Raw genomic sequence first — 18,449 nt, forward strand, 5'->3', positions numbered from 1 at the left:
AGAGGGAAGTTTATAGCTATTAGTACCTACATTGAAAAAGAAGATAAACTTTAAATAAACAACCTAATAATACATCTTAAAGAACTAGAAAAGGAAGAGCATAACAAACTCAAAATTAGTAGCAGAAAATAAATAATAAATATCAGAGCAGAAATAAATGAAATTGAAATGAAGAAAACAATACAAAATATCAATGAAACAAAAAGTTGGATTTTTGAAATGTCATGCAAAATTGACAAACCTTTAGCCAGACTAATAAAGAAGAGAGAAGAGTCAAATAAATTGTAAATAAATTGGAAATTACAGAAGAAAGGAACAAATTCCTAGATGCATACAATGTACCAAGATTGAACTATGACCAATAACAAATAACAAGATCTTATAATAAAATGTCTTCCAATAAAGAAAAGTTCAGGAACTGATGGCTCCTCTGCTGAATTATACCAAACATTTAATGAAGAACTAATATCAATCTTACTCAAACTATTCTGAAAAATAGAGGAGGAGGGAATACTTCCAAACTCATTCTACGAGGCCAATATCATCCTGATAGCAAAACCAGACAAAGACACATCCAAAAAAATCAGAGTCTATATTCACATGAAACAGACAATAATATTCATTTTCTGCTTTGCCCATGGCTATGTTACCTCTTCAAACATCTGTCATAATAAGGTCTGAAGAGACATGGACCATCTGAAATTCTGTAGAATATCACATTGATCCATTTACATCAAAGATGTCATTAAGAGTCAACAAGAAGTGTCTAATACATTAGAGGCCTTGGTAGGACACATATGCTCTGGAGGGTGAGAGATAAACCCTGTGAAAATTCAGGAACATGCCACATGGGTAAAGTTTTTAGTGGTTCAGTAGTGAAAGTCTGATAGAATACCACTCCCACCACTGCATTTTCAAGTAAAAGTTAAATTGCTGTATCTTACATTCTCAATCTCAATAAATAGAGCAAGATACCTGGTAGGCCTCTTTGTGTTTTGGAGGCAACACATTCCACATCTAGGCATATTTTTGGTCCCATATACTGAACTACATAGAAGTCTCACAGCTTTGAGTGGGCCTGGAGCAAGAAAGGGCTCTGCAGCATGTATGGGCTGCAGTATAAGCAACCCTACTACTTGGGGCATATGATCTGGCTGACCCTATGGTGCTGAATGTGTTAGTGGGGAAAGATAGTTTGGAGTTCATGGATGCCCAAGCGAAAGAATCAGAATGCAGGCCCCTAGGGCTCTGAAGCAATGCCATCCATTTTCAGTATAAAGTTATACACCTTTTGAGAAACCCTTCCTAGAATGTTGCTGAGCCTTGGTCAAGATGGAACGGCTGATAATGGGGCACCAAATGTATTTGGAACTGACCATTATGAGCTAGATTATTGCCAGTGCACTAAGTCATACACTCAGACGTATCCCACAGCCTTCTATTGGAAGATGAAAATGGCACATCTGGGATCAAACCCATATGGGATTAGATTGGCATGAGGAGGCTGCATGAGCAAGTAGCACAGATGCTTCCATGTCACCCACCAGGGTTGTACCAGTGCCCTTGCATAGCTCACACTTATGGCTATATGGGGGTTCTCTATGACTAGCTGAAAGGGAAGTAAAAGGCCAATCCTGGCTGACAATGGGTTAGTTCCTTAAGTAGCTGTAAAGCAAAAATAGATGGTCACTGAAGTACAGCTGAATTATGGGGTAGACTTGGAAGACAGTGGAGAAGGAATGTCTTCCCAATGAATGAAGCTGCAAGCAATGAATATGGTTATCTATTTGTGTGGAAGAAAAATTGGCCTAAGGTGTGAATATATGTATAGGTTTCTGCACAGTAGCCAATAGTCTAGCTGTGTGGACAGGGACCTGAATGAAAGGGACTTGGAGATTAGAAACAAGAGTCTGAGACAGAGACATGTGGTTGGGACTATGGGAGTGGGCACAAAGTGTGAAGATTTTTGTGTCATGCATTTAACACTAATCGGAAAGCACCAAGTACACAAGAAGCACTGAAAAAACAAATAGACAAGATAACTTGTCCAGTTGACATTATCCAGGCTTTGTCATTGGATTAAGTACTGGCATGATGGGCACATGAATAGAGTGGCCACAGTGGCAGAGAGCAAGACTACTCATTAGCCAATACAATGGACTACCAATTATCCTGGCAAATCTAGCTACTGCTGATTTTGAATGTCCAACTTGCTAACAAGAGAGACCAACAAGGAGCCCTCAATAGGTTACTAGGTCTTCAGGAGATTCGACTGGTTGATTTGTGGCAAGTTGACTACATTGGGTCCCCTCTGTCCTGCATCAGCCAGCTGTCCATCCTTCCAATGATGCACTTATTCTGGGTATAAGCTTTCCTTTCCTGATCTCTGTGTCATAGTCAACACAACTAACTATTATCTGGGGGCTTTTAGATTACCAAACAAGGATGGAAATCCATACAACATAGTATGTGATCAGGGGACCCACTTAATTGTGAAGGGGGTGTAGGATAGCTCATGATCCTAGAACCTACTGTTTGTATTATGTACTACACCAGACAGAAGTAGCTGTACTTTTAGAGCCCTAGAATGAACTGCTGAAGGAACATATGAAGTGTCACTTAAAGGTAATGCTCTGAAAGGTTAGGGTCCCATCCTTTAAAGTGCAGCATATGTGTTAAATCAGAGCCCACTTCATGGTGTTGGGTCCCTAACAGGAAGTATATATAGGTCTTAGAATCAAGGGGTAGAGGAAGAAATGGCCTCAGTTAACATCACTCCCATTGACCCACTGAAGGGCTTTGTGCTTCTTCATCTGCACCTCTGTGCTCTTCAAGTTGGAGGTCCTGGTAACCAAAGGAAGTGTACTTCTGCCAGGTAACATAGCAAAGGTACCATTGAACTAAAAGCTATGGCTGCCACCAAGGCACTTTGGACTCTTTGTGTCTAGGGACTAGCAGGCAAGAAGAGGAGTCACCATCTTGGCAAGAGTGATTGGTAGTGACTAGCAGATGGAGGTAGAGCTGTTTTTACACAATGAGATAGGCAGGAATATGGGGAGAACACAGGCAATTTACTTGTAACTGTCAAGTTGTGATTGATGGAGACAATTAGTGGATGGTGCCAGGGATGTTAAGCATCTTCAGCAGGCCCTCAACACAGGGTTGTTCAGATTATTTATGCTCTAGGGTGCCCTGCCCCTGCTGTTGTGGAAGGGTGAATGGGGGCTGAAATTGAGTCTTTATTATTGTCATGCAGACATACATCCTGGTTGTACAAAGACAAGGCAAGTATTGACTCTTTTCTGTACTACCCATGGGCTGTACCCTAGTATTAAATTATTCAGCTCAGAATTCGAAGCATGCCTCTGTTGAGAAGCACCATTAGGCTTTATGAGAGATTTGTTGTTTCTGTGCCATTCTAGTCAGACAGAGAACTGGGCAGAACTCTACTCAGAAATAGCGTATGCACTTGGCTGGGTTCAGGCTCTTAGAAAATCAAACAGCTGAACAACAAAAGAAACTGCAACTTTGGGGATTAATCTAGGATACTCATAATTTCATTTCCAATAGTTTATTTTTATTGCTATGTTTCTGCCAAAGAGCAATAGTAAAAATGGAAAGTCACACTGTCATTTGGTTAATTGCTTTCTGAATATTGGAAGATGAGGTTTATTAATGTTAGAACAGAAGGAGCTCAGGGTATGGCATGCATCAAGTGCTGAGCACATGATTGAATGAATTGCCATTGTGGTTTGAAAAGGCTTTAAGAAAAACAAAACAAAATAAAACTTTTTATTTTGAAATAATTAGAGACTCACAAGAAGTTACAATAAACGGTACAGAAAGGTTTTATGTGCCTACCACACAGCATCCCCCAATGGTGACATCTTACATAACTCTAGGTAGACTTCATGATTTAAAAGAGAATTACTATCCTTAACCTGACTTCCCTAGAACACAGAACATGATCGTGAGGGGTTATTAAGCAGTTATTATATCCTTGGCAAGGTTCTAAAGAGTTAGAATCATTAACTTATTTAATCTCACAACAAACTGAGATAAAATCTCCATTTTATAGATGAACAAAATAAGAAAGGTTAGAACATTTTAAGATTTCAGAGAAAGTTAGAGGTGAAGCTAGGCTTTAACCCATACTATAGAAGTCAGTGTTTGACTGCCTTCAACACTGCCTTTTACTGTTTTCATTTATTTCTTTTTAGATTGATGTTGTGTCTTTTCTTCTTTATTCTGTAATGTGCAGACATGAGTCCCTGTCTTCTTCTCATCCCCTCATTCCCTTCTTTGGTTGCCCTTTTTATCTTTTGGCCCCTTCTACTTATAGGGCTATTCCACCCACAGAAGTTGCTTTTACTCCTTTAGAAAACTAGGGAGATAAATCTCCCCTTTGTGCATCTTTTTTGGTGGGGAAGTGGTACAGGGTATTGCTGTCACTCAGGCTGGAGTGCAGTGGTGTGATCATGGCTTACTGCAGCCTCAACTTCCCAGGATCAAGTGATCCTCTTGCCTCAGCCTCCTGAGTAGTTGGGAACAGTACATGACACCACACCTAGCTAACTTTTACTTTTTAAAAATTTTCATAGAGACGGGATCTCACTGTGTTGCCCAGGCTGGTCTTGAACTCCCGGGCTCAAGTGATCCACTCACTTCAACCTCTCAAAGTGCTAGGATTACAGGTATGAGCCACTGCATCTCGCCCTTTCTGCATCTTCACTGTTAACAGAATAAAGCTGAGTCCCACAGCTTAGAATAAAAGGCTTCCACGATTTGGCTTTGCCTACTGCTACAGTTTGAATGTGTGCCCAATAATCGGCGTGTTGGAAACTTAATTCCCAATGTGACAGTGGGGCCTAATGGGAAGCATTTAGGTTGAGCCCTCATGAATAGATTAATGCCATTATAAAAAGCGAATGGGCTCATCCTCTTTCTCCCTTTGGCCTTCTGCCACGTGAGGATCTAGGCAGCATGCAAGGCACCATCTTGGAAGAGAATGACCTAACCAGACACTGAACTTTCTGGCACCTGGACCTTAGACTTCCCAGCCTCCAGAACTGTGTCCTAATAAATTTCTGTTTATAAATTATACAGTCTGTGGCATTCCATCACAGCAGCACAAAACAAACACAATTACCCCTTGTCAGGTCCCCATGTAGCATTTCAGTGTTGAACACCATATTGACCATACATTTGTGCATCTAGATAGGCATACCCTCTGCTTGGAATACCCTCCTTCCATTTTCCAGCCTATTGAATTCCTATTTTTCTTTCAACACCTAGCTAATATGTCCCATGCTCCAGAAACTTTCCTTGACCATTCACATGGTATAGTTCACCATACAAGGTTATGTGACCCTCTGAGTCTTTTGCCTGTCTGTATTTGCTTTTTATTTTTCTATACTTAACAAAAAAAGCATTGGCAAGCACATGGGATCTATAATCCAAAGTGTCAAAAGCTTGGAGAGGAAAAATCCCATGACTGTTCTAGGCTATAAGAGAAGTCTTTACTGAGAAGGTCAGACGTGAGCAGTCATTGAGAGCTGTGGGTTGTGATTGATCAAATAGGAATGTCATGAAGATTTTCATGGCACAAATGGACTGGATGAATGAACGGAATGGACTTGGGAGTTACTTAGATATTCTCTTTTGGCTTACGGATTCCTTAATTTTAAAAAACGGAAAGATCATTTTGTTTCTGTAGACCTAAGTGGTTATGTAAATAACAATAATCTATTCTGTTAGAATCTATTTTTCCTCTGGAGCTCAATCTTAAATAAGCCTATTTCTGAAAGCAGACTATCGGTGGAACTCTGCCACTGCATTTGTTAGTTGCTATTAAGCAAATGATGTTCAATGCTGATCAGTAAAAAGCTATTTAGTTACCAAAGTAATTGAGCACATTGCAAATAAACTGCTCCTAAATGATAATTAACAAGACCTTGGAAACAAAGGGTACACTTTAAAGGTTTAATCACCTCCATGTATTACTCTTGCTTTTAAAAATTTGTCCTGTGAAAGATCTTAGGAAATTTTAATACTCAGAAAAGCTGAAGTAGAGTCACAACAGGCTTTATTGTCCTTTGAGGGTTTCTTGTAAACATGAATGGGGTTCCAGTTGGAGCACAAAAGCAGGTGGACAGGGAAGAAGTCAAGAATGAGGCAATAGCTGAGCTTTTCAGTGAGGATTGGTCAGGTGAGAAAGGAATGCAGAATATTGATTCTAGGCACATATAACAGCATGAACAAAGTTATGGAGATGAGAAACTACTTGGCTTGTGTATATTAAACATCTGTTTGTTGTTGCTGAAGCCTAAATAGGAGCTAGGAAGTGGCAAAAATGGGTCTGCAGAAACAAGAAGAATCCAGACTTCTGGGTCTCACATGCCAATTAAAAGAGATTGTGTTTTTTTATACTGTGAGAGTTGTTGAATGTTTATGTCTCCAAACATGTATTATAAATAGATTTCTTTAGTTGCTGCAGGGAGGATCAATTTGTTAGGTCCAATACTGGAATTACCATTTAATTAGGAAACTATGCCGAAGTTCAAGGAAGAAATGTATGTTAAATAACTGTAGGAATGTAGAGAGGATGTACATTGTAAAGCCTAGGACAACATTAAAAGAAATAGAAAAAGAGGGATAATTAATAAGCCAATAGTGGAGACAAAATGAAATCATAAAAAGCTCAATTAATCCAGGCTGAAATAGAAGGAAAAAAGGAAGACAAATATAGATGGAACAAATAAAAGCAAGAAACCAGTGGTAGATTTCAATCCAAACACATCAATAATAACATTACATGTACATTGCCTGAAACCCCAGTTAAAATCCAAACTCATTAACTTTTCATATTAATGATTCTGTCCTCCTCTCTCCTCAGACTCACTTGATGGCACCACTATCTGCTAGGGACACCCAAGCCAGGAACCCATAATACATAGTAGACTCTTCCCTCTACCTCACATTCAGAACATCTCAATACTCAGTCACCAAATCCTCCTTATTTTACCTTATTAAGTAGATCTCAAATTTGAATCCTCTCTGTATTCTTACTATTACTTGGCATACTCTAGGTACTGATGATTTCTTTCTTGAACTTCCGCAGTTTCCTAACTAATCTAAATGGTAATTCCAGTGCTGGACCTGCCAAATTGATCTTCCCTGCAGTAAGTAAAGACTGAGTATTAGATGTTTTATATAATATTATACAAATTCTTACGTATTGTGAAGACTTAGACATTCAAATTCCTCATAAACTTTGTGCTATTGTTATCAGACATTTAAATTTTACATGGATTATAAATCTCACTGCCACAATTTTTCTTCAAGTAGTCAATTACATTTTAGAGTCATTTAAAGTTAAGAAAAGTGTGGTTTTTAATATTAATCTTTACTTTTACTATTTTCAGAGTTCTTCACATCTCTGTGTAGATAAAATTTCTGGTCTGGTTTCACATTCCTTCTGTCAGAAGAACTTTCTTTAATGTTTCTTAAAGTACAGGTCTGCTGGTAAGGAATTCTCCCATTACAAAAATTTTGAATAGTCTTTATTGTATCTTCATTTTAAACAGGTATTTTTGCTAGATGTAGAATTCTGGGTGATAGTTGTCCCCCCAGCTGGCTTTGAAGATGTGTTTTATCTTCTGGCTTTAATTGCTTCAGACAAGAAGTCAGCTATAATTCTTGTCTTTACCTCTTTATATTAATCTAATTTTTAAAATGACAAAATAAGTGTACATATTCATGGGGCTACATTGTGATGTCTCAGTACATATAGTTATCAGATCAGAGTAACGGGCATATCTGTCATCTCTAGCATTTATCATTTTTTTGTGAGGATCATTCAGTGTTATTTTAGTTATTTGAAACCATATATTATTGTTAACTACAGTAATCCTACAGTGATATGGAACACTAGAACTTATTCTAGTTCTATCTAGCTGTAATTTTGTATTCAAGAATTTCGCTGATTTAATATGTTCATATATTTTCCACTGGCTTCCTTCAATTTCCTCTTTACCTTTATTTGGTACTTTGGATAAGTTACAGCTAGCTTTTTAAAATTTATTCTGCTTCAGGTTATTTAAGAATTTTGGATCTATGATTTGATGCTTTCATTATTTTTGGAGAATTCTAGCTATCATTCAGAGATTTCTTTTGCCAATTCTCTCTTCTCCTTCGGTAACTTCAATGACATATATTTTAGACCATTTGATATTTTCCCATCATTTTTAAATGCTTTGTTCTCCTCATCCACTTTCTTTGTCCTTTTCTTATTGATTTTCACTTTGGGCAATTTTTATTGATCTATCTTCAAATTACCTAATTCTTCCTCTGGCTGTGTAAAGTCTACGATTCCTAGAATTAAATCTGTGAATTACTATTGTGATTTATTTCCCCCACACATTTCTACTTGAATCTTGCTTATAGTTTTTATCTTTCTGTGAAATCACTCAACTGTTCATCTATGTTGTCCAGTTTTTTCCCCTGGAAACTTTAACCTATTAATTATGGTTATTTAGTAGGGAGAATTTTTAAAAGTGTTTATTTTGAAATCATTTAAGACCCATATTAAAGTTGCAAAAATAAGATGGAAGTTTCCCATGTACACTCTACCTGGTCAATATCAGTATAATGATGAAAACCAGGAAATTGACATTGGTATAATACTGTTAACTAAACTATAGAATTATTTGGACATCACCAATTTTTACAAGCATTTCATATATCAATGAAATTTAATCTCACATACATATAAGGTCATGTCACTAACACCACAGTCGGGATAGAGAACAGTTCTACAACTGTCGAGAAATTCCCTTGTGCTATCCCTTTATAGCCACACTCCCTACCCACCCATTTCCTAGCAAACACTAATGTGTTCTTTATCATTATAGATTTGTGATTTTAAGAATCTTATATAAATGGAATTACAAAATATGCAACCTTTAAAAATTATCTTTAAAAAATTCATCATAATGCCTTTGAAATTCTTCTAAGGTGTGTGTATCATTTGTTCGTTCTTATTGCCGAATAGTTTTAAATTGTATAAATGTATCACAATATGTTTATTCACTCACTGAAATATATTAGGGTTATTTTCAGTTTTTAGTTATTTCAAAGAAGGCTGATATAAACATTCATGTACAGGTTTTTGTGTGAATATAAATTTTCATTTCTCTTGGACAAATACTCAGAAGTGGAATTGTTGGGCCACAGAGTAAGTAAATATATGTTTAGCTTCATAAAAAACTGCCCAGCAGTTTTCCAATGTTGCTGCACCGCTGTGTACTCCCACCAACAATGTATGAGACAGACTGTGGTTCCACATACTTGCTAGCACTCAGGACTGTCAGTGTGTTTTCTTTTAGTTGTTCTACTAGATATGTAGTGATATTTCATCATGGCTTTATTTTGCATTTCTCTAATGACTAATCATGTTGAACATCTTTTTATTTTCAGTTTGTTCATTTTTCTTTTCTTTTTTTAGAAATGATTTCAACTTTAATTTAGATTCAGGGGGTACATGTGCAGGCTTATTACATGGGTGTATTGTGTGGTGCTGAGATTTGGGGTATGATTGATCCCATTACACAGGTACTGAGCGTAGTGCCCAATAGCTAGATTTTCATCCCTTGCTTTAGTTCTTCCTTTTCCCCTCTATTGTTGCCATCTTTATGTCCATGTGTATCCAAGGTTTAACTCCCACTTATAAATGAGAACATGTGGCATTTGGTTTTCTGTTTCTGCATTAATTCACTTAGGATAATGGCCTCCAGATGCATCTATGTTGCTGTAAAGACATGATTTCATTCTTTTCTATGACTGCATAGTATTCCATTTTTTTAGCCAATCCATTGATTGGCATTTAGGTTGATTCCATGTCTTTGGTATTGTGAATATACATAGTGCTATGATGAATATATGAGTGCATGTGTCCTTTTGGGAGAACAGTTTGCTTTTGTTTGGGTATATGCCCAGTAATGGGATTGCTAGTTCAAATGGTAGTTAAATTTTTTGAGAACTCTCCAAACTGCTTCCAACAGTGGAACAACTAATTTACATTTCCATCAATAGTGTATAAACTGTTGAACATTTTTAAAAGTGCTTCTTTGCCATCCATATATCCTCTTTCATGAAGTATTTTTAATGTATTTTTCCTATTCATTGTAATTATTTTATTTAAAGTCCTTGTCTAATAGCTCCAACATTGGAGTCATGTCTCTGTTTGGTTCTGTTGATTGCTTTGGCTGTTAACAGTGGGTTGCATTTTCTTTTTGAGTCTCATACATTTTGATTAAATGGCAAACATTTTGTGTAGAGTATCATCAAATATTGAGATACATAGTATTTATGCATGGAAATGGGCACACTTCTTTAAGGTTGTTAGAGTGGGGCTTTAAATCAATCTACTTAGGAGTCTAGCTAGACTTGAGTTTTGTTGATAGTAGGGTCATCCTCAGCCTCCTATGGGCTTCAAATTTTTCTTTGGATTTTCTATTAGCATAGTAGCTGAGGTGCTGAAGGGTTTTAATGCCCCACTCTCTGCTTTCAGCTGCACCTGTTTTGCTGTAATACTGCTGCTGCTTGTTACTCAGTGCTTGCTACTGGTGGTTTTAGGGCTTCTCTTTTGTCCCAGTTCAGCCACAGACCCACATAGGCCAGTATGCCTGGGCCTTAGATGTTGGGCATTCTCAGTGTTCCAATTCCTTCTCCCCATGAAAATCAAACTCCTGCCTTGTATCTGTGGTGGGTGTTGCATATGAGAGAGTTTCATGCCCTTCCCTAGAAGTAGGAGACTTCCAATGTATTGGTGTTGCCATTTCTGGCCTCTGTCCCCAAGGGATAGGGTTTTCTCAGTCATTTATCTGCCTTTATTAGTGCTCTGTGGGGCAACAGTGTTTGGTCCCACACTGGCTTAAGGTTTTTGTTTGGGGAAGTGTCTAGGAAGGAAGGTAGTATTTCATACCTTTCCTGTAGGCATGGTCTAAACTCTCCTGCACACTTGCATATAGTCTCTGTAACAACCGCTCAAATCTGCCATTGTAGAGTGGAAGCAACCATAGACAATTCTGTAACTGGATGGGCCTGGCTGTATTCCAATAAAACTTTATTTATAAAAATAAGCTGCAGGATGGATTTGGCTTGTAGGCTGGAGTTTGCAGACCTCTAGTCTAGAGAATAAATTCCAAATGTCCTACTGTGACTTTCCTTCTTCTCGAGTCTGATCTTTTCTCATTCTATTTTAAATTCGTACTTTAAGAAAAACACTTTCAACCAGCACATTAATAATAGCAGCTGTTTAACTGATTAAAACATTGGTTAAAGAAATAAAGCATACATACAAATCTACCCTAAAACATTTTGATAAAAACCAACGTGCATTTATCATTTCTTTAATGTAGAGCCAAGACTTTGATTTGATTTTATTCTTTTTTGCATAAAATGCACCCCTAATTTATCTTTTATAATTTCCAGTTTGGGTTTCTTTAAATTGGAGTAATCAGTTGACATACCAGCAAAGCAATCTAAGGCAGAATCTCATTGCAGAGATTTTTATAATGTTCCTTCATCTTTCATAGTTGCATCTCCTGAGCTTCGTTCTATTGCAGTTCACTAAAACAAAAGTCAAGTCTTTCTAAAGGGAAAGCATAAATTGACAGGTTTGTTAAGTCTAATAATATCGTGCTAGTCATGGGAATTTAGTTAGGGTGTTTGCTGAGAGAATGGAGAGCGTTGAGTAATCAGTTGAGGCAGTGAAGAAGATGCAGTTGAGAGAGTTTCCTTGACAATACCCAACTGTTCACTCTGCCATGCCATTTCTTTATGCTGCTCCATTGGTGTGGGAAGCTCTTTATACACCTCTACCTGAAGAATATCCATTTCCTCAAGGTTTAATTCAAGGTTACCTCCTTTATAACACCTTTTCTGAGTACTGAGATTGGCTTGGTTATTCCCAGTTCTGTGTATCTTCCTACTCTACTATTATAGTATGTATAATACATGAACACATTATTATCTTTTTGTATTTCTTTCCTATTCCACTATACTATGGGATAACAGAGATTATTATTTTTAGTTCAGCTCTACCTCTCCAGGCCCTAAAACTGTGATATTACATAGTAACAGCTTGGTAAATTTCCATTAAATGAAGTAGTACATTATTACTGCTGTTGCTTGATTGGCTGACGGTAGCATGGGTGATTTCATACAGCAGATGGAACCACATTAATCATCTCGTTCAATGAAGATTAAAATAATGATTACAGAATCAAGATGCTGGAAGGAAGAGTGTGATTGGAAATTTTGATCCCTAATCTGATTTCTAAAAGAGCTCCCTGCATTTTAAGATCTCTGCTAGAATGTAAGCTTCTGATTGGCAGTGGCTGTGCCTTGCTCATGTTTATAGTTTTACCTTTTATTCATAGTGCCTGGCAAGATACTCAGTGCTTTCTAGATAAAGGAAGAAATGTTGTCCAATTAACATATTTGCAAACTTCCTTAACACACAAAGGTCACTAGTGTAGGATTCACCCTGTGTAAAGGGCAAGTTGAGTCCCATGTCTTAGATTCCTGCTTGCTCTCAGTTGCTGTTTGCACTTTCCCCTGCATAGCAGAGCCATGGAATAATGAATACGTAGCAAGCTGAGTAACTCTTTTTCTTGAGATGACTCGTACATGAACATTTGTCACACTGAATAAGGGAGATATTGAATATAAACACAATTTTTATGAAGACATTGTAATTTGTGATAATATAAGATCCTTTTATCCTTAATTGTGGTGTTACAGATGACCTCTGGCTTTCCTGAAGGGACACTGTGGGTAACAATATCAACCGTGTATCTCAGAGTATGCAATGCTTCCAGCTCAACTCAACGTCTTTAGTGTTGTTTTTAAAGCGAGTGTGTGTATGTAATAATAGCTTGCTTGCTTTTGGTTGCACAAAAAACTATTTTTGAAATTGATAAGGGTCCCTCTTCCACTTTTCTTTTTTAATCACTGAATGCTGAGAACACTGTAAATGGCACAAGTCTTGAAGAACTTGTGTGAAACTTTGTTTAATGATAGAACTGAGTGGCCCAACCTGATGTCAGGTACTTAGCCAATTAAAATTATTTCTCCAAAAGTATATGTCTATATTTTGGGCTCATTTTACAGTATTAATATGATTCTGGCACTGTGCCCTTCGCCAAGATGAAGTACCAGCTGAGCCTAATGGTCTAAACTGTCAACTCCCTGGCTCTTTATTAATTCTGGGGAAGTGGCTCGCACCTCAGTCATTACTGCTCAATTAGGTAAATAATCATCACATTTATTCTCATTAGAGCACTCTCTTCACAGAAAGCTTTGGTCCTGAGATTTTCAATTAGTCTTAATAAGTTACAAATGCCACTAGTGTCGCCCTTTCTCTATTAGTCCCCCCAACCAAATAAAAAGCTTGTTGTCTAATTAAGGAAACCCAAGTCCTCGTAAAACTTACTCTTTTTGCCTCTGTTGTATTCAGAAACCAAGAAGCTCATTGAATGAGGCAAGTGGCCTACCTGAGTTGTTGGTTATTGCTGGGCCAGGAAAAACTCCTGTGCTCATAAGCACAAGCATCAGGTTCAGCAAAAACAAATGTTTTCTTAAAGCAAGGCATTGAGCCTCCACTATTTCTCCTCCTCACTCCACTTAAGGGGAAATTTCTTGAGGCATGGTAGCATGTAATTATCATTGCACAAGATGTGCATCATTGCACAACATGGGGCTCAAACTGACTCTAAATATAAGACATAGACAACTTGTCTTCTCTTTTAAAGGATGCTATTTTCCTAATAAAAAGAATTCACAGAAATGATCTGGGATGTTTTGAAATCCAAGGGAAGGAGAGGAGAGTTCCATTTTCACTTATCCAAGAGGCAGGCTCTTCAAATGTCTTTTTCCCTTTGCCCGAGGAGAGCTAAGGGGTAGCAGGCTGAGATGGAAGTGGCAAATTGTAACAAAAAAATATTTGTTTCTCATCTCATTCTGCTGCAATCAGGTACAGGCTTGTACATAGGGAAGTGAGGCAGGCATAGAGATATGCTGCTCAGATCCCCCTTCAAGAAAGACCTTGCTGTCCAGCTGTGAGGCATATGGTTTGCTGACATCCTCCAGCTGTTAGATTCCTCAGGGTTTGCCTCAGCTTTTTAGCTGGGATCATGCTATTCTTGGTACAACCTCTACCAATGACTAAGTTCTAGCAGAAGGGTCTAGTCATTTATACCCAACATGGAAATCCTAAAGGATTCCTGAGCTGTCAGAGACTGTCAGGTTAATGTCAGGCTCTGATGGGTCCTCCAGCCCAATCTTACTTCTTCCCTTTGCTTTCACAGGTGTGACTTCTCCCCAGATTTTTGTATACCTGATTCTGTTTCAGCATCTGCTTCCCAAAGAATACAGTGTGAAGCAGGAGGTAAGGGAGGAAAGGGCCCAAGATCATTTCATTTTCTAGGGATGGTCTTTGTGGTTGCCTCTGTTGCATAATGTAAGATCTTAGCAAAAATCCCATTTATTAAAAACTAAAGCCAGTGAGAAAGCTACTAGGATGCTGGAAATTACTATGTGATGATGACTGCTATGCTGAGTCTGTCTGCCAAGTAGCCTACATGCCTATGCTTAGGCATCACATTGGCTCCTCTTAGAGGTCTGTAAGAATCACTGATTCTTTGTAGAGATGTTATTGAGGACATTTTAGTGGTGTTTCATCAAAGTACTGAATATAAAGCTCCATAGTATCAGTTTTCTTGATCAAGAAACATCTTGCTGTGCATTTCCCTCAAGATTACAACAAATTATATTTAGTCAGTTTTGCCTTTAGTTTTAGCCACTAACTAGGAAGCACAAAATAAAATATGATGGGTTGCAGTAACTTTGCAGTAACTCAAAGCCTAAATTTGATTTTTTTCCTCTGCAGTTATGATTTAATATTTTCCATGCCCTTTCTATTTCATTTCTTATTTTTCATTGTGTTGGGTATGTTCTTACATGCATGGGCAGTACACAGCATGGCTACTGGAGCCCGACTGTGGGATTTTGAATGTTGGCTCTGCTACATGAGAGCTGTGCTATCTTGGGCTTGCTACTGACCACACGGAATCCCAGGTTCTTTGTAAAATTGTAATAAGAATGCCTGATTTATAGGGCTACTGTGAAGGTTAAATGAGATAGTTTGTGTAAAATGCTTAGTAAAATGCTTGCCCTATAAAATCTGGGTACCTGTTGTTGGTGCTGATGCAATGAATAGGGCCAATAACTAGACAGAGAACTGCAAGAGCTGGGGATGAGATGGTGTGTCTTAACATAAGTCCTAGGCTCCTCGCCAACTTGCTAGAATAATGTTTTCTGCAAAAATTGACACATAAGAAGTAGAGGCTTTGTTTAAACTAGATCTAAAATGAAGACTGGCTATTTTATTTGCTATAACGCATGCCAGCTAATCCAATATATTTGATTAACACACTTGATCAATCTAATATATTAGATTCTCACTATGGAAACAGTGGTGATTAAATTAACTGATGGCGGATAAGGTGAAAAGAACTAAGCCAATCCTTGAGAGACTAGAACACAAGATAGATTAGTTCAGGGATCGGGCCACTATTTATTAACAGGATTGCTACTTATGGGGCAATTCTGTGTTAGGATAGATGATCCTGTGCAGGAAATTTGGCATGCCTGGACTGTGCTTACTAAATGCCAGAAGTAACCCCTGCTGACCCAGTCTTTGTGATAACTCCAAATATCCCACCATTTCCAAATGCCCCAGGACTGCTTCCTGTGAAGAACTATTGAGGTGTGGAAGGACATCTAGTGGTAGATTGGGAATATGACCCAGCATTTCTAGATCAGTTCCAGTTTATAACCGCCATGATTATGCCTGTGGCCCTTTCTCTTAAATATGCCCAGGTTTACTTGGCTCATTGGAGATGGCTGATTCCCGGCCTGGGGATGGGAAAAGAACAAGATAAGCCTGAAACATCATGTTGTGCTGGCAAGTGAGGACATGCCAAAAAATGCTGAGAAACACGTCAACAGAAACACGCACCAAATTGTAGGGCTCTTCCTGACCCCAGTCAGCAATCTAGGCATAAAAAGAAATAACTATGGCAACAAATTATAACCCATAGAATAAAAGAAGAACCTATGATATAAATTTAAAAATGGGAGGGAAGGGAAATTTATTCCTTAAAGTAGAGAGACTACTAATAAGTATAGAAGAAATAATGAAATTAGAAAATCATCATTTGGAAACCTTTATAGCATTGATTCAGACAGGAATCTACACTGTATGCTAAGTGCTGTGAGTGAAAGTTTAAGGAGTATCAGGATGGTTATGTACTCTTAAAATACTTGTCAGTTGCAAAAGGAAGAATAGTATCTTTACAGTGGAGAAATCTGACAATAACATCACTAGTAATGGGGCAAATTGATATACTGTGTCTGCTGATTATATACTAAGAGGAACAAAGCATCATTCCTGGTGTATAACTCTCAAAAGCACATAACCTTAATCTATTCAGAAGGAAACATCACACAAACCCAAAGTGAGAGAAAATCCACAAATTATCTAACCTATGCTATTTAAAAATGTTGATGTCATAAGATACAAAGAAAGACCAAGGAACTGTTCTAAGTTAAAGAACACTAAACGTACATGGTAACTGAATACAATACATGATTCAGGGTTTTCTTGTGCTAAAAAGGATGTTCTTGGGATAATTGGTGACATTTAAAGCAGATTAGCTGATTACGTGGGACATTTTTAGATGGATGGATAGGTAGATAGGTAGGTATTATAGATAGACTGATAGAGGAAATGATAAAGCAAATATGGAAAATATTAACATTTCATGAATATGTGTACAGGGTACATGGGGGTATTTGTACTACTCTTGAAGATTTTCTGTAAACCTGAAATTATGTCAAAACAAGAAGCTAAAAATGAAAAATGTCCTGGTTGGGAAGACACATGATATGGTTGCTCAACCCATAGGGGAAGAGCTGGCAGAATATGATGGCTGTGACCTCTGCACAATACTGAAGATATGGGCAACATGTTGAGCAAGGGCTGCTGTTATATTGAAAAGTGAGCTTTAGAATTGTTCAGCAAGTTTCTTCTTGTTCAGACCAGTATAGGCTTTCCTGGTAAGCTACTGTGTAATGTATTTGTTAATTATTAGCTCAGAGAGAGATTCAGCACGTGGGCTTACATCTGTTCCCATGAAACACCATGAACTTCACACTCTCTGGGGAGGTCTAGGACTCAGAAATATAGATGTTAGTAAGAGCAAACAGACATAACAGATAACACATACGAAGTGCCTACCACATGCTAACCACTGCTGCAGGCACTTTCTATAGAAGAACTAATTTAATCATCACCATAACCCTATGGGGTAGATGATATTTTTACAACCTCCATTTTACAGATGAAGAAACTGAAGCATAGACCTGGTGAGTAACTCACCCAAGTGTTAGTATGGAGGGGAGCTGGGATTGAAACACCAGTTAGGGTCATTCCAGAGGATGAATTCTCTCTTCACCACTCTACTCTTCTGCTTCCTGAGGGGCTCAGAGCAATGAAACTCTTCTTTCCAGATTGTGCTTATAAAGCAAACGAGCTGTCCAGGATTAGACCTCTAGAAGAGTCTGAGCTGTTGTACCCCATACTGGGGCAAAGTGAGTTGTTTGTGCTGAGTGGGGAATGGAGCCAAAGCTCAGAGGAGGCATCAGAAGGTAGGAGCAGATATGCGGAGCAGACTAGCAGAACAGTCGCATGGCCAGAAGAAAGCTGGAGGGTTGGGCCGAGGTTGGGTCACTAGATAGCAGAGTGAGAGGAAGCAATGCCCAGCCTAGTGGGTGGCTGATCAAGGCAGAAACTGGGGGGTCAGTGTAAGAACAGGCTGGGCTTCAGAGCCAGAACTCACACACAAAATATTTTGGATTTATTCCTTGGGAAGGCTGTGTTCCAGTGTGTCTGATAAGGCCTTGGCCTCATCTTTCTGGTGGCACTCACCTTTCCCAAAAAGTAGCTAAGCCTAATCTTTGTCACTAAGGAAGTGGGGAACAAACACTGGCCGACACCTGCATCCCAGGCTGTGTGCTAGGTATTTAACATGTATTATCTGACTTAATGCAATGTTTTGAATAAGTGTACCTGAGCCAAACTGCCTACCGTGCACATATATATTAGGTTAGTGCGAAAGTAATTGCTGTTTTTGCTACTGAAAGTAATGGCAATTACTTTTGCACCAACCTAATAGAAGGAGTGACTATTTGAAGTGTGCACTCAACTTTCAGTTCAGTGAAATTTGGATTGTATATTGGAGCTTGATGCAATTGTAATTAAATAGAATAATATAATTAGATAATTATTCACTCTAAGTGCAATACAAATATAGGTACTCAAA

The 18,449-nt window shown here is 38.2% G+C and overlaps 1 protein-coding gene and 1 long non-coding RNA gene across 6 annotated transcripts in view; one reads left to right on the forward strand and one right to left on the reverse strand.

Annotated features, from left to right (window-relative positions):
* Positions 1 to 18,449, reverse strand: part of NPSR1 (neuropeptide S receptor 1) — a 233,521-nt gene that overhangs the window by 103,009 nt on the left and 112,063 nt on the right. The window lies entirely within an intron of this gene.
* LOC112134320 (uncharacterized) overlaps positions 17,295 to 18,449 on the forward strand; it is a 427,542-nt gene continuing 426,387 nt past the window's right edge. Inside the window, exon 1 of the long non-coding RNA XR_002915759.2 lies at positions 17,295 to 17,493. This is a non-coding gene — a long non-coding RNA (uncharacterized LOC112134320). The remainder of the gene's footprint in view (positions 17,494 to 18,449) is intronic.

This window comes from Pongo abelii, chromosome 6, assembly GCF_028885655.2.
Source record: "Pongo abelii isolate AG06213 chromosome 6, NHGRI_mPonAbe1-v2.0_pri, whole genome shotgun sequence".
NCBI lineage: Eukaryota > Metazoa > Chordata > Mammalia > Primates > Hominidae > Pongo > Pongo abelii.